This window comes from Rattus rattus, chromosome 6 (assembly GCF_011064425.1).
Source record: "Rattus rattus isolate New Zealand chromosome 6, Rrattus_CSIRO_v1, whole genome shotgun sequence".
In the NCBI taxonomy this organism is placed as follows: Eukaryota; Metazoa; Chordata; class Mammalia; order Rodentia; family Muridae; genus Rattus; species Rattus rattus.
The window spans coordinates 39,330,827-39,346,037 of record NC_046159.1 but is presented as its reverse complement, the minus strand read 5'-3'; the positions used below and the strand labels follow the sequence as shown (position 1 = coordinate 39,346,037).

General features: G+C 38.4%; 1 pseudogene; it reads right to left on the bottom strand.

The window, feature by feature from the left end:
- Positions 1 to 11,993: 11,993 nt before the first annotated feature.
- Positions 11,994 to 12,541, bottom strand: LOC116904266 (annotated as a pseudogene).
- Positions 12,542 to 15,211: the final 2,670 nt, after the last annotated feature.

Here is a 15,211-nt window from a genome sequence, read left to right as displayed (position 1 = left end):
TTCCTGCCTTCTACTCCTCCTGGGTGTATTTGCTTCTTTCTGTTCTAGAGCTTTTAGGTGTGCTGTGATATGCTCTCTCCTGTTTCTTTCTGCAGGCACTCAGAGCTATGAGTTTTCCTCTTAGCATAGTTTTCATTGTGTCCCATAAGTTTGTGTATGTTGTACTTTCATTTTCATTAAATTCTAAGAAGTATTTAATTTCTTTATTTCTTCCTTGACCAGGTTATCATTGAATAGAGCATTGTTCAACTTCCACGTATATGCGGGCATTCTTTCCTTATTGTTATTGAAGAACAGCTTTAGCCCATGGTCTAATACGACACAAGGGATTATTTATATCTTTCTGTATCTGTTGAGGCCTGTTTTGGGACTGATTTTATGGCCAATTTGGAGAAGGTTCCATGAGGTACTGAGAAGAAGGTATGTCCTTTTGTTTTTGGATAGAATGTTCTATAAATATCTGTTAAGTCCATTTGGTTAATAACATCTGTTAGTTCCTGTATGTCTCTGTTTAATTTCTGTTTCCATGATCTGTCCAGTGATGAGAGTGGGGTGTTGAAATCTCCTAGTATTATCTTGTGAGTTGCAATGTGTGCTTTGAGCTTTAGTAAGGTTTCTTTTATGAAAGTAGGTGCCCTTGCGCTTGGAGCATAGACATTTAGGATTGAGAGTTCATCTTGTTGGATTTTTCCTTTTTTTTTTTTATGAATATGAAGTGCCCTTCCTTATCTTTTTTGATGACTTTTGGGTAAAAATCAATTTTATTTGATATTAGAATGGCAACTCCAGCTTGTTTCTTCAGGCCATTTGTTTGGAAAGTTGTTTTCCAGCCTTTTACTCTGAGGTAGTGTCTGTCTTTGTCTCTGAGGTGTGTTTTCTGTAGGCAGCAAAATGCTGGGTCCTCCAGTTTGTTAATCTGTGTCTTTTTATTGGGGAATTGAGTCCATTGATATTGAGAGATATTAACAAATAGTGATTGTTGCTTCCTGTTATCTTCATATTTGGAGGTGAGTTCATGTTTGTGTGCTTGTCTTCTCTTTGTTTTGTTGCAAAATGATTAGTTTCTTGCTTCTTTCTAGGGTGTGGCTTGCCTCCTTGTGTTGGGCTTTACCATTTATTATCCTTTGTTGGGCTGGATTTGTAGAAAGATCTTGTGTAAATTTGGTTTTGTCATAGAATATCTTGGGTTCTCCATCTATGTTAATTGAGAATTTTGCTGAATACAGTAACCTGGGCTGGCATTTGTGTTCTCTTAGGGTCTGTATGACATTTGTCCAAGATCTTCTGGCTTTCATAGTCTCTGGCGAGAAGTCTGGTGTGATTCTGATAGGTCTGCCTTTCTATGTTACTTGACATTTTTCCTTTACTGCTTTTAATATTCTTTCCTTGTTTTGTGCATTCGGTGTTTTGACTCTTATGTGACAGGAGGAGTTTCTTTTCTGGTACAATCTATTTGGAGTTCTGTAGGCTTCTTGTATGTTTATGGGCATCTCTTTCTTTAGGTTAGGGAAGTTTTCTTTTATGATTTTGTTGAAGATATTTAGTGGTCCTTTGAGTTGGGAGTCTTCACTCTCTTCTATACCTATTATCCTTAGGCTTGATCTTTTAATTGAGTCCTGGATTTCCTGTATATTTTGGGCCAGTAGCTATTTCCGTTTTACATTATCTTTGATAGATGATTTCTATGGAATCTTCTGCTCCTGAGATTCTCTCTTCTATCTCTTGTATTCTGTTGGTGATGCTTGTATCTATGGCTCCTTGTGTCTTCCTCTCATTTTCTATATCCAGTGTTGGCTCCCTTTGTGCTTTCTTTATTGTTTTCATTTCCATTTTCAATTCTTTACCTGTTTGAATGTGTTTTCCTGTAATTCTTTCAGGGATTTTTGTGTTTCTTCTCTATAGGCTTCTACTTGTTTATTTATGTTTTCCTCCATTTCTCTAAGGGAGTTCTTTATGTCTTTCTTGAATTCCTCCATCATCATGATCAAATGTGATTTTAAATCTAGATCTTGCTTTTCTGGTGTGTTTGGATATTCAGTGTTTGCTTAGGTGGAAGAATTGGGCTCCGATGATGCCATGTAGTCTTGGTTTCTGTTGCTTGGGTTCCTGTGCTTGCCTCTCGCCATCAGGTTGTCTCTGCTGTTACCTTGTTCTGCTATTTCTGACAGTGGCTAGACTCTCCTATAGGCCTGTGTGTCAGGAGTGCTGTAGACTTGTTTTCCTGTTTTCTTTCAGCCAGTTATGGGAACAGAGTGTTCTGCTTTCAGGCATGTAGTCTTTCCTGTCTACTGGTCTTCAGCTGTTCCTGTGGGGTGTGTGTCCTGAGTCCACCAGGCAGGTCACTTGGAGCAGAAAGTTGGTCTTACCTCTGGTCTCAGGCCGGAAGTCGCTCCTCAGGGCTGTGATTCAGCTCTCTGTGAGGGCAGCAACCAGAAGGGCTTGCCCCTACTTCTGGGTCCCTTTGCACAGGGGTGCTGATGGCACTAGGTGTTTCCTCTAGAGTCAGAAATGTGGGCAGAGAGTAGTCTCCTCTGGTTTCCCAGGAGTGTCTGCCCCTCTGAAGGTCTAGCTCTCCCTTCCAAGGGATTTAGGTGCAGGGAGCTGTTTGACTGGATCTGCTCAGATCCGGGCTCAGTCTGGACTGCATTGAGTTCATGTTTAAAGATAATTGGATGCTATGATTTAAAAAATTATTAAGAATTATTCCACCCACTTTGGCTATTTGCATATCAGGTGTTCACAGCTGCACTAATAATATGGGAGGGGGGCTCATCTCCTCCATTCTTCTTGTAGTCAATGTATCTTTTTTAACAGAGTAAAAAAAAAATCAAAAGCACAGCCGATGTCCTGGCATGGAACCCAATCTGAGCAGCTATTTATGATAAAGGTAAACTTCTACCAGTCCAACATGAGCATGCCCCTTCCCCCTCAGTTGACCTCATGTGATCAACTAGGCTTTTTGGATCACAAAAGATACGGAATACCTCAGCATGTCCATGGAACTTTATTTAAAGTCATCCAGCTCTGCCACACAGGTGCTTAGATTACCTGGTGTGGGGAAGCAAGGTAAATGTGTAGGGAATGTGCTTAGTCAGTAAGGATACTCTTGAAACAATCCCTCTCTCAAATAACAAGATATCCGACATTTTCCTGAAAGATAATCTTGAACAAATTTTTGGAGACTACTTAGAATGCTGATTTGAAAAACTTTGATTTAAGAAACCAGGAAAGGGAATAACATTTGAAATGTAAATAAGAAATACCCAATTAATAAAGATGGGGGGGGGAAGAAATGAAGAATAAAAGAAAAAGAAATGACTCTTTGAGAAAATGTGGTAAATTTATATACACCAGTAGTGAAGACAAGCCGGTGCTGTTATGAGCAATTTTTTGTAAGAAGCAGACATCTAAGGAGACTTTTTCCCTTGGAAGAGTATTAACATTTGCTTGCTCTTCTGAGTCCCATGTGTGTGATCCCTATGACTGTGATTGGCTATTTTTCCCTAACAAAATAATGCAAGGGCTGGAGATATTGTGCAATGAGTAAGAACTCTCCCTGTTCTTTTAGAGGACAGGAACACAGTTCTCAGTACCTATATAAGCCAGCTCACAATAATTCTCAATTCAGCTAGGGAATCCCATGCTTTTGGCCGCCAAGCTCTCTTCTCTCTCTCTCTCTCTCTCTCTCTCTCTCTCTCTCTCTCTCTCTCTCACACACACACACACACACACACACACACACACACACACACACACCACCAAGGAGTAGTATTCAGCCATAAAGTACAAAATCATGGCATTTTCAGCCATGGTTGTTCAGCAATACAAGACAGATATAGGAAGACAACTTTCTTACGTTTTGTTTCATGTAATGAAATCAAAGGGAAAATACATGGATAAAGAAGTAGAATTGTTATTAGAAAAACAGGAGGGAATGGGCAAAGAGAGAGAATGGATAAAATGGATATGATTGTGATCAATGTTCATTATACACACACATTGCAATATCACAATGAAATGCATTATTTTCCAGTCTCGTGATTTCCTGAGGTCTCTTGTACATGCATATCCTGTGTAGAACTCAGAGCAATAAGTTCACAAGTTTGTAAAAGCCACCAGTCTCGTCCTGTTACCACTTTACTTTAGGAGACCATTGCTTTTGCTTGGCCTACAGCACCAACTCCCTCCCTAGCCTTTTTGAACTAAGTCTTGGCAGGAAATCCCCTCTTCTCATCACTGACCCAGGAACCATTTCGAAATTCACACTAATCCATTCTCATCTTACATATACACTATTTCAGTGAATTCTCCTAGTTCTGAAGACAAAAGTCAGACTGAGTGTCTACATTAAAACAAACAAACAAAAAAAAAACCACAAAGAACAACAGCAGCAAAGCTACTGGAGAGATCTCAGAGATCTCATACTAGCAACCAACAGCACACCTGAAAGCCTTAGAACAAAAAAGAAGTAAGTACACCCAAAGAGGAGCAGATAGCAACAAATTATCAAATTGATGGCTGAAGCCAATAAAATAGAAACAAAGATAGCAATGCAAAGAATCAATAAAACAAAGAGCTGGTTCTTTAAGAAAATTAGCAAAATAGACAAACCCTTATCCAATATAACTAAAAGACAGAGGCAAACTATCTACTAAAATCAGAAACAAAATGAGGGAAGTAACAACATGTAACAAGGAAATCCAGAGAGTCATGAGTGCATATTTAGAAAACCTGTACTCCACCAAACTGTAAAGTCTAAAAGAAATGAATAATTTCCTTAAAAGATACCACTTAGAAAAGTTAAAACAAGATCAGATAAACAATTTAAATAGGACTATAATCCCTAGTGAAATAGAAGCATCAAAAAAATCTCTCAGCGAAGCCAAAGGTCTGGGCCAGACAATTTTAGTGCAGAATTCTGCCAGACTTTCAAAGAAGAGTTAACTGCAATACTCCTAAAATTATTCCACAGAAGGACAAACTGAAGGAACATTGCCCAATTCATTTTATGGGGAAAAAGTCACACTGATACTCAAACCATATAAAGACTCAAGAAAGAAAGGGAACTACAAAGTTAATTTCTCCTATGAACATAGATGCAAAAATACCTAATAAAAGAATAAATTAGAATTTAGATTAGCATGAAGCTATTAAAAAGAGACTCTTTCACTCATGTTCTAATATCTTCCTCAAAGACTTGTTATTCCATAACTTTGCCTAAATAAAATAGGTATAAATTTACATATGTAATTGTATGTATACATGTGTTCACATTCACATGCATATATGAATATGTTGCTGCTTTGAAAAAGGTCAAGCTATGTTTTCACTGTTTCAATTCATAATGAAAATTTAACAGTATATATTATTAACAGTATATATAACGATGCCTTTTATTCAGCATGTTAGCTTAAAATGAGCAATATTAGGAACACTAAAGGTTAAAGTCACTTTTACTTTCCTACTTCTTTAGTCAGTGAGCATCATCTACTTTTACAGGCCTATCTGGGGACATTAATGGAAATGATATACAATGAAAAATTGGATGCATTTTGTCTGGCCCCAAAATATGTTTGCATAAACGATAATAACTAATGCTGCGGTAGCTGTCACTATTGACTGCTCTGTCATATTAGACGTATGTCTTTGTGTTCTATCCTTCCACGTTCAAAAAACAACAAACAAAAACAACCCCTCCCCAAAGTAAACAAACTATAATGACAAAGCCCTAAGTCTTGGCCTGAAGAAATGGCTCAGTGGTTAGGAGCAATGACTACTCTTCCAGAGGACCCAGTTTCAATTTTCAGTATCCCACATGGTGATTCACAATCATTTGTAATTCTAGTTCCAGGGCATCCAGGGATGACACTCATAAACATTAGATAACGTAACTACACACATATATGTATATATATAGTTATAGTTATAGTTATAGTTATCATAATAATGAGGAACCAAGAAATTTAAACAATGTGGTTCAGGAGACAACCGTCCCTAGGAAAGAAAAATACCTTCCCTACTCTTTTGCTAATAAGTCTCTGATTACAATTGTCAATTGATCTCTCTCTTAGAGAATTTGAAAATATTCTAATGCCCTGAACTTTGGCATACCAGCCCTTGATAAATGCCTCAAGATCCTATCTTAAAGAATGATAATGCAACTTGGGTGAGAATAGAGGCAGCGGGTAGAGGCTGTGAAAGATGAACGGGTAGATTTCACGATCCCGGTTCCCTATTCCAGAAAGAGATATTTACTGCTTGCAGCACAGCCGAGAGCCTGCATTTGGAATAAGCGATAGAAAGGAGTCTGTGGCTGAGGTCTGGGGCTCAGCCCAGGATAAGGCACTTGGCAGGTTCAGCCTCCGCATGGCAGGAAGCCTGCTTTCCAAACAGCAGCTGCAGAGAGACACAGAGTTTGTTACAACTTATCTTCATCTCCCACTGCAGCCCTTCAACACTCTCCCAGGCACACTGATATCTTTGTTATCCGGGGATGGGGGTCCAAAGGAAGGGGGAGCAGAGGAAGAGGGAAAGAGAGGGAAGGAGAGAGAGAAGTGAGAAAGAAAGATGGGAAGAGAAATACTGAGAGAGGATGAAAGAGAAACCTGCAGCATGAGGAAAGCATGGCTCCTAGTCAGAGTCTTTAAGGCACAGTGATGGACATTCCCACCAAAGAAACTGGGCGCATTGTGCAGGAGGGTTTCTTATTTGAATTTATTCATGAGCAATTATCATATTTTGTTTCTAATATTAATGATATCATTATTACCTTTGAAATGACAAGTATTATATTATAAGTGAATCATTGTTTTCTCTGAATCAAAGCCCTTTGTATCTATTATTTTTACTATTTTATCCATTTCTTATTATCTTTGCATCAGTTATTTTAGCCTCAGTGATAAATAAGTGAATATTTTAAGTACCAACTTCCTATCTGATAGAAGAAGTATTAAGTTGCTGTCCTAATATTATCCTAGATGTGGATAACTGAAGGGATATTGGGAAAACAAGCTTGCAAGGTCTCACCTTCTCGAAGTCAGTTTTCTGACTACTTATCTTTTTTCTGTCCACTTATTTGATAGCTGATCTATACCACTATGTCACCGAGCCAGGAGGAATTGTTTAATCCAGAGTCCAGGATCCATAAGTAGACCGTCTTGTGTGAATTTAAGATTCACCACACTACATGCCACGTCTTGAGTGACTACCAGCAAGGTCCCTGTCTCTCTACAATGACAATATCCACAATAGGAATTACACTGATGTCATGTTTGTAGAGCTGTCATGAAGACTGAACATAATCAAGGTCAGGAAGTGCTAAGCCCAGTGGTAGATACACAGTGAGAACATAATAAATTTCATGGGAGGAGGTAGCAGTCAAGTACTAGACACTTAGTACCAAATTGCGTGAGCATGATTTTCCAGTTTCATAGCTCTTGGGAAAGGATTCTTATGTACTCTGGAAGACGTTTTACTAAAACATATTAAAAAACAAGAAAACAACAAAAAATAAAACAAAAACAAACAAACAAACAAACAAACAAAAACCCAAGATTGTCAGGAGCTGGGTAGGAGCATTTCAAAGGAAGACCTGGCACATAGCAATCGTTTTGGTATAGTTTGGTATTTGTATAGCTACTAACAGTTAGTAAAAGATAGGGTTAGGAAATGCCCTGAATCCAGTTCTTCATTGGGGCAAACATGAGAGTCACTCCTGCCACTGGAGGAAAAGAAAAGAAAAGAAAAGCTAAAGAAAGGAAAGGAAAAAGAAAATCAGCCAATTATATTAATGGTTCTTTAACTTTGAGAGAATTTTTTTCTTCAAGAATCTGACGAAAATTGTAGAGAAAAATGGGACAAGAGATAAAATTTTGCATCCAGTTTTGAGAGTCAAGTACCTTGACATGGTGAGTGTGCTTAGGCAGATGAAAATCAAATAGAAGATGTGTTAGAGGAAAACAGCTTTGCCTTTCCACACTGAAGGTTCCTAGCAAAGCAAGGTATTGATCCATACTTATCTTCCCTGTTGGCTTGCTGTCTTACAGCATCCATATCTCCTGTAACCTATTTAGCTGGTAAGGCTCGAGATGAATATGGTTAGGTCAGGAATAGAAAATAGGATAGAGGTAGAAGAGGAGAGGTGGCAACTGTAAAATCATGGGTCTAGAACATTTTATAAATGATTCTTCCCTCAGTTGTCACTAAGGATACAGGGAATTAAAACAAAAAAACTATGTAGACTCCTATGAACAAAGAACTTTTCTAGCCCTCTGATTCTAAGAAACCTACTCTCCTATACATTTTCTACGAGGCATCAGTTGCTCTTTATAGTTGTGAAGGAAGCAGAATTATTATTAGTTCTATGGAAAATATTGAGCCACAGTTGTTTTCAGGGGTGCCTTGCTGCTTAAGCTTGAATGTCACAAGGTATTTGATCATATTCAGATATCAATAGAGCAGACAAAAGCCTGCAGCCCAGACAGGGAAAGAAATCAAAGCGGTAGGCACATAATGGATCTGCGGTGTCAGACACAGGACTTCACAGTGACCCTGCAATCCTTTCCTTGCCTTCTTTCCGTCTGTTCAGCTGAGGTGGCCATTCCCTAGCATAGGGCTACAGGCATTTTCTTGTTGCATATTTGATAAAGTTACAAACAAAGAGAGTTCCACAGTCAATTTAGTAGTAAAAGTCTCCTCCTAAGTGACCTCTCAGTGAAAATAAATGAAAGGCACATATATATGGCTTTTCCAAGTCATGTGTAATGAACAGGTCTTTCAAGACTAAGAATGAAAGACAGAATAAATGAGAGCTGGGGTTTGCACTGTTTTACACACCTTTAAAATGTGACTGAGCCATAGAATCAAAACACCTCAGTGTTGAAAGAAATTTCTGGAGTCAACCAAAGTGAAAGGGCCAAAGTGGATTTCTTTCTCCCTGTCCCTCTCTTTATTACAGTTATGAATTTTGTTAACTCAGGCACCGAACACTGAGAATTGAACTGACAAAGTGCTGCTGAGTCAGGAGGCAACTCTGACACTCAGATAAGCGTGGGGTATAGTTGTGTATCAGCTACTTATATACACATGGGTGTCCTCTGGGACTTGAAGCAGTTTTGCATTTCTCAGCCTCCGTGTATCCTGTTTTGATAACATCACTTTTCTCTTATTACAGACATAGAACATTTTTTAAATAAATGCTCTCTACTTCAACAACTCTGAGTTAGTAGAGTCCATGCAGCACACATTTCATGTATGTGAATTTCTGTCTATGTAGCCTTTTGTTTCCCCATCAGCCTGGCCTCTGCCCAGAGCACCACATGGTCTCAGTTCTCTACAGTGGCAGTCTTCAAAATGATATAATTGGACTTGATGTATAACCATTCCAAAGAATGTGTAGGCAGGTGTAAACCAAGCCTCATTTGTAAGTCCTCTATTTCAATATGTACTATGTCTTACTAGATGGTGCCTGGGGTCAGAATTTTGTCAATATTTTTTCCATTCTTTGTCATCATTTTCTCCCTTCTAATAAAAACAAAAAAAGCCTAGCCTTCACCTTATTGGTCTTTGCCACATCAAGATGATTGAGCTGTCTCCAATCCTTTGCTTTCAAAACATGTGAAAGAATTTAAAGAACATGTTAATTAATGCATTTTGTGATGAGAGGTTATTCTGTAATTTTAGTCTATACCTAGAAAGATGATCATAAAATCAAATAACTACTATTTTAAAATTTTAGAACAGAAAAAAAATGACAGCATCGCTGCCTCTACCTTTGTCTCCAACAATGAATTGTCTTCTTCTTGATGCATAGGCTGATTAAAGAGGAAAGCCACTTCCACATATCTCACCCAAAAGACACATTTCCAGTACCATTCTCTTGTGTTCCATGTTTTCTAATATTTGTATCATGCATTCTTTTGGCCAGTTGTTAAGGATTCATGTCCATAATAATCTAAGAAGAAATTGTAACACTGAGAGATTATGACCATGAGAAATTCTGGACCTTTAAAAGTTTAAGTCATATGGGTGTTTTTGGAGTAATTAACCAAAATGGGGAATGAAAACTCAGTACAAATAATATCACTTTATGATAAAACTTTAGAGGTGACATAGAATGAAAATGTGAGTTCAACAGGAAAAAGCAATGATGACATTTGGGGCAATGTAAGAAAAAAATTCAAGTATATTGCCAATTAACACTGATGAAAATTCCCAGTGACTGATGAATCTATAAATATGAATGATGAATCTGTAGATATGTTGAAAGTAAAGAAGTCGTACTTCAGAATGTATATAGTGACAGCACTGGCAAATCTACCCTTTGCAAATGCTTAAATATGATGATAATACTAGTTGCGAAAGAGTAGATTTCCTAAAATCCCTTGGGCAGTTTAGAAATGAACTGTCGACATTCATTGACCCCAAACTTACCACTCCAGTATGCTATGATCTACATTAGCCAGTAGATTGTAAGGAACACAGAGGCCAACTCCCAACCTGAGACCCACCAACTCAAGATCATTTTCATGTGATTCCTAACCCATGTGTTGAAGGTTGTGAAGAACTGTGCTGCAAACTTCCTTCACCTGGATAATGTTTTAGAGTGAATCTACTGTTTCATAAACATCAATTTCTTCCATTTGTTTTTGTGTCTTAGTGGAATCAGACTCCATTAGCCCAGGCTAGAAACACAGCACTCATTCTTAAAGCTTCCTATCAAACACCGAATACCTGTTCCTCACATCCAATCAGCCAAAAACTCTATCAAGTACATGTTTTGATTATTTACTGTGTTCCAGGCAATACGGATTGACAGTTAAATACAATGCATTCCAGGTTGATCTAGAGTAACTGGTTTTTTAATGCCTTCCTTGGTAGACAAATACTGTGAAAAAGTAAACCGAAGAGCAGTTTACTGGAGCAAACAATGATATATGAATTCCCCAGCTCCAAACCAGAAGTGCTTTAGGAGTCTTAATGACAGAGATAAAAGGAAAAACATTTAGAGAGAAACTGTAGAGGAAATTTAATCCAGCAACATGGGTGCTCTGGTAAGGGATCACATCCAAAGACCTTCTAGGTCTATATGATCCAGCCAGAATGCGGACATGCACTGAATTACAGTAGTATGGTCTGGCTAGAATGCACATGTGCCCTTAGCACAAACATTTAATCCTAACAATGAAGATAAGGTTAGTTTGTAGAAGTAAGCTGCTGTATTTGAAAGTGACATCTAAATGAGGGACAGATAAAATGATGGATTAGAGAAAGGTTTGACGTTATGAGCTTGAGATTGGCTATGCCCAACTCTCAAGAATGTCACAGGAAAGAGAGGCTGGAAAGAGAGGCTACTTAAGAGTAGCAAGACACAGGGAGAGGGAGAGGAGGAGGGGAGGGGGAGGGGGACAGGGAGACGGAGAGGGAGACGGAGAGGGAGAGGGAGAGGAGTATGGTAGTTTTAACAGAGAGAGATACAGGTTGCAGAAAAGCTAGACATATGTGAAGACCATGAGCCAGAGAATGAGGAGGAGTCAAAAGATTAAAGCACATAGCCAATGTTAGTATGAGACCAAGCAGAGTAATTCAGGCAGAAACAGAGAGGAGCCAGATTGAATCAGTCAGCTTGGAAGATTAGATTAGAAGTTTCTGGGTTTACATTAGGGACAGAGAAGTAAAAGCTCTGTGCTCCTCCCAAGCCATATATTTGCACAGCTTGGGTACAGCTTTCACCTCATCCCTTAATGAGAGGAAATAAATGAGATATTTACAAGAAACATAGAGGTAAAACAAAGGAAATATATAATTGACCTCAGTTCCTTTGTTTGTTTGGTCCTATGGAGCCTCTTTACTTATACAAGTTTGTTGGTGGGCACTGATTGCTTGAGCTTAAGTTTTATATTTTTAAGGCATTTATTTATTTATTTATTTATTTATTTATTTATTTATTTATTTATTTATTTGCTATGAATGACACTTTATTCTGTCATTTTTCTTTACAACTGAGACTCTAGGACTTCAAAATTAACCTTTTTGCATGTGAGCTTGGGCTCCACATTCCTCTTCTGTGCTTGGTCTAAATAAGCTTCCATAAGGCAGCTGCCATCCAGTTTCATACAGATCTTCTTACTCACACTTCACTTTGGAAGACCAAGTCCTCAAGGATGGGCACCATCCTGCACTGCCGCCAGGGTGTGGCTTCTGAGGTGGTCTTGCTTATCTGCCATACAGCTTTTCCCGGGTTGACTTGGGCAGAATGTTCCTCTGAGCAATGAAGACCACATGCTTCCCACTGAACTTTTTCTCCAATTAACAAACTATCCAGACTTGAATTTTCTGGAAAGATTTCAGTGGAGGAGCTTGTACACAATTTATGATAGCTTTCCGACCACCATCAGCTTCAATTTCGTTGGCCGTGATGTTGTTGAGGTCCCACAGCAGTGAGATCTGAGTTCATCTCCAGCTTGTGCAGTACCTGACAAATGCCATACTGGAATGGCTTCTCACCACTGGGCTTCACAATCTTGGCACTTGAGCTGAACATGGCTTCATTCTTATGGAGGGTCACTTAGAAAAAGGTTTTAAGACATTTATAAGAAGAGGTCAATTTAAGTTCTACTCTTGTTTTTGACGTAATCATCATAGAGTCACTGAAGTAAGAAGGCAATCTCATGGGCTCATTTATTTAAATATTTCATTTACAGCTTATAACATTGTCTCACAGGTTGAGGAACATCTGAGGTAGTGGCTTAGCTTAGAAAATGGGGATATCAAGTGTAGACCTTGAAAATGACACTTATGCTCTGACCAAAGGTCTCTGTTTGTCAACCCATCAAGACATCAGCAATCATAGCCACATTCATCCATCACCATGAATCATGCCAGGTTTTCTCTGCCATGAAGGACTAGGACCTCTAAAATTATGAGCCAAGATTAACCCTCCTCCGTTAAGGTAATTCTTTGAAGCATTCTATCACAGCGAAAAGTATCAAATATAGTCATCCTCTAGAATTCACCCTTTTGTGTAATTAATTAATAGGATCCTAACCCTTTGTGTGTGTGTGTGTGTGTGTGTGTGTGTGTGTGTGTGTGTGTGTGTGTTTGTCAGTTGTGGTTTGCTCATAGCCATGTGGAGAAATATATCATCTCCAAGGTGACTTTATATTATAGAAGACTCCTGGAAAGATTCTAGTATCTGTGTTTTCATTGATTGCCTCAATGGAATAAGATAGGGCATCATAATTGTTCCTAAAGAGGACCAGGAGACAGGGGACTAAAGGCAGACTCTGGGAGGTGAGGACAACCTTGTAGATGAGTCAAAAACTTCTGTGACTCATAGTACTACAGTTTTCAGGGAAACAGATAGATGATAGATGGTAGGTAGGTAAGTAGGTAGGTAGGTAGATAGATATATAAATGATAAATGGATAGATAGATTGATATGATATAGATAGATAGATAGATAGACAGATGATAGATAGATAGATAGATAGATAGATAGATAGATAGATAGATAGATAGATAGACAGATGATAGATAGATAGATAGACAGATGATAGATAGATAGATAGATAGATAGATAGATAGATAGATAGATAGATAGACAGATGATAGATAGATAGATAGATAGATAGATAGATAGATAGATAGATAGATATGGACACACAAAAAGATGATCCCTATAACCTGTGAGAACTTGAAGATAGACTGATTCTTCTGCAACTGAGACTCTACAAAAAAATATAATCCAGATCACACCTTGTCTGTAGCCTTAGGAGTGACATTCAGGGCCTGAGGATAGTGCTTAGCAAAGTGTTTTCTGTATAAGCATAAGTATCTAAGTTTGGATCCCAAGCTTTCATGTAAATGCCAGGAGTGGCCAATCTTCTCTGTAGTCCTAGAGCTGGTATATGGAGACAAGAGTATCCCAAGGGCTCAAAAGTCAGCCAATCAAATGAATAAGCAAGCACAAGAGCATTAAGGGACCATAAAAATCTAAGATAGAGAAACAAGTGAGGAAGATGTCTTGATAGCAACCTCTATTCTTCACATTTGCCTACACTTGTGACCACATATGTGCATGTATGCATGCACCCTGTCAATACACATACACACAGTACATGAATAAAAAAAGATGACATCTCATTTAAAACTACAACGCAAGGCAGTGAGAGAACTTTCTATTTTCTGAACACAATACCAACTCTCCTGCTGTTTCATTTTACTGACTCTCAATGATTTGAACATATGGTCCATGTCCTGTAAAAATACATCCAACATGCACATTTCCTTACATGAATACAATGTTCTCATATCCCTCCATTTTGCTTTATACGTTCACAGAGAGTTTTGAATGCATCCAAGTTCAAAATGTATTGCTAAGAAACACACTTGACCTGTGGATAAAGAACAGAAGTCTACCACACCTCATAGTTTCAATTTTTGATTAGTTTATAAACTGTGGAAGCTACCAGGCTCTTGTTTCCCTGAAGGATAACTGGATAAACATGAATTCTATGCAGAGTATATATCCTTTCTCATTCCAGTGATGACCAAAATCACTAGATGATATTCACTACATTCTACATCCTAACTACTCCAGTCCATGTTTCATGCTGCTATTATCTCTTTTCTTCCATACAAGAACCAAAGCCTTCCAGAAATTTCCATGTGTATTAAGAACCTTTGCAAAATGTTTGGTGCAATCTTTTTGAGATCTAACCTTCTCTTTCTGCTGCAGCCAGATTCTATCCTAACATGTGCCTTGTACCTTAGTCATTGGCTTACTCATTCTCCTGTATCTTCTATCTTGCTAATCTTTCTGTTGCTGTGACAAAGCATCATAGCCAAAAGTGACTTATGGAAATGAAAAGCTTATTTGAATTTACAATTATGGGGAAGGCATGGCAGCAGGCAGTCAAAGCAAGAAGCCGAGAGACCAGATCGTCAAACCCAAACATGAGGCAGAAAAAGCAAATTGGAAATGGGTCAAGGCTATATACTCTCAAAGTTTACCCCCAGTAATATGCATCCCCCAGCCAATCTCTGTCTCCTAAAGGTTGTATAACCTCCCACAAATAGTTCCACTAACTGCGGACAAAGCATTCTGTGGGGGACATTTCTCATTTCAGCCACCATAACTTCCTAACCCAACATTTGGCTACTGATATAGTTGGTGATTTAAAATAAAATCCAGTGATATTTCTACAGATGG